Below are 2,296 nucleotides of genomic sequence, written 5' to 3' on the forward strand. Positions count from 1 at the left end.
GAGTTTCTCTGCCCTAGGTGTACGGAAAACACTCGGCGAGAAATGGAATAAAATTTGAAGAAAGAAGGAAAAAAACAACATGATAATAATAATAATAATAATAATAATAATAATAATAATTATTATTATTATTATTATTATTATTATTATTATTATTATTATTATTATCATCATCATTATTAGGATCGGCTGAGAAGTTCATAGGCTGGCAAAGGTATTCTAATGGAATGTGACCAAATGAAGTTCATTTTTTAACATTGTCCGCCTTACTTACGATTCATACAGGATTTTTTTTACTTGCCTTCAATTTTTGAAATTTAAAATTAAGTGAACATTTTCGAATTTGATATTTTGATATCATTTTGCACGGTGAATCTGATGTTATTATTCATTTGTACCAGAAATGTTTTAGAAAAATGTTACAGTGATTTAAAATTGATAATTTTAACTCAATTAGAAAAAAAGATTTGGAAGTTGGCATTTTGTGCGTAATGAAACCATTACAACGACTAATGGCAACATTGCAACGAGAATACATTCAGCGATGGAAGTTTCAAGTTTTAATAAATAAAATTATGTGAAATATTTGAACAAGCAATGCAAAACGCACAGTCTTAATTTACGAAAAACAATACTGTAGTTTAGTTCATGCAAAAAAATACATATTCTGCAGGGAGAACGTTAAATGACAGAAAAAGAAAGTAACTGTACTGCAGTTTATGTGACGATCAAACTGTTGTTTACGTTTCGATTGACTAAAATTACCCAAAATTTTCAGATCTTAAAAGCTATTAACGTTTTATTTGCGTTATGGCTTAAAGGGCTTTCATGCAGAAGTACATCAATACACTAAATTTGGAATCAATTGGAACGAAATTGAAGGAATTGAAAAGTGATAACCAAACAGAAAAGATCCTCCATACACTTATCGGTGTTGCGGTGCTTCGATCGCGTTGGTGGAGAAGGATTTCAACAGCAGATAAGACGTTAATATTGTGAAAAGGCCAAATCATCAAAGTGGGTAAAGTGATCAAGCACTTCAAAGCCAGCAGATAACAGCACCATACTGGATATCATAATGAGGCCATGGGGCATCCTTTCCCCATATGTGCGGTTTTTCTTTGCACCCTTGGAACGTTGAATAACTTTCACGGTACAAATTTATGTCACATGCAAAATATCGATGGCACTTTTTCACATGCTGGAAAAGGTTAATCATTAATTTGTTCACAGGATTGCACCTCTGCAACTTCCGCTGGTCCCGCATCCTCTTAACATGATGAAGTACTGAAGAAATCTGTAAGTCTCGTCACTTTAGCTTCTCGTGGATTTCACATAGTAGACAGTGATGAAATAAATGAGATAGGTGTAAGCAGATTAACAATTTCATATTTGAAAACATGGTTATTTAAAATAATTTTTGACTAATACATTTAAAGCTACTTGTGCAACGTCGTTATCAGACAGAAAAAAGTATGATATACAATTATGTATTTGTGATTTAAATTAAACGAGTATATGTAACGTATAGTATGTTGCATGTTAAAATTTTAATTTCGGAGATGCCCCAAGCGAAGCAAATATAAGAAGTAAAAATACAAATTCAAAATATTTCGAAATGCGGGGCACTATACGGTGTAAAATAACAAAACAAAAATAATTTAGTAGTGCTCGTGTTCCAAAGGTACGATAAGAGGGATCAAGAGAATGATAGAAAGACTGGATAGAAGGGAATAAAGACAAAACGAAAGAAAATATAGAATGAAAAGAGAAAAGACAAACCAAGGGTCTGAAGTGAATGTGAGGTAGTAACTGAAGAAACACGTCTTACCTAGGCACCCGATGGTGTCCAAGGGAAAGGCAAAAGACGATGCAACTTGGCACTAGTGATGTAGCAACTCATTTCTATAGCTGAATGAACTGGATCAACATGAAATAAAGTGTCATGCTTAAGAACACGACACAGAGCCTAGTCCGAGGATTGAACACACACGAGTCAAAGAGATTTGAAGTTTTTTCTTTACAAAATGTTGTCTAATGTCTCGGAAACATAATAGCCGATGCAAGGTCTGGTGAATATGGTGAATGACAGAGTACTTACAACGTCAGTTCCTGTAACTTGAGTAGCGTTCTTTGTGCAACATGTGGTGGAACATTGCCTTGCAAGAGTATTGGCTTCTGTCTATTGACCAATCTCGGTTGTTAATTGTAAGTTCCCGCATCATTAAACCAATTGGTTGAAGTATACATCCGCTGTAATTGAAATTACCACTTCTCATAAATCTGTAGAGGATGA

The sequence above is a fragment of the Octopus bimaculoides genome, chromosome 9 (genome assembly GCF_001194135.2).
Source record: "Octopus bimaculoides isolate UCB-OBI-ISO-001 chromosome 9, ASM119413v2, whole genome shotgun sequence".
NCBI lineage: Eukaryota > Metazoa > Mollusca > Cephalopoda > Octopoda > Octopodidae > Octopus > Octopus bimaculoides.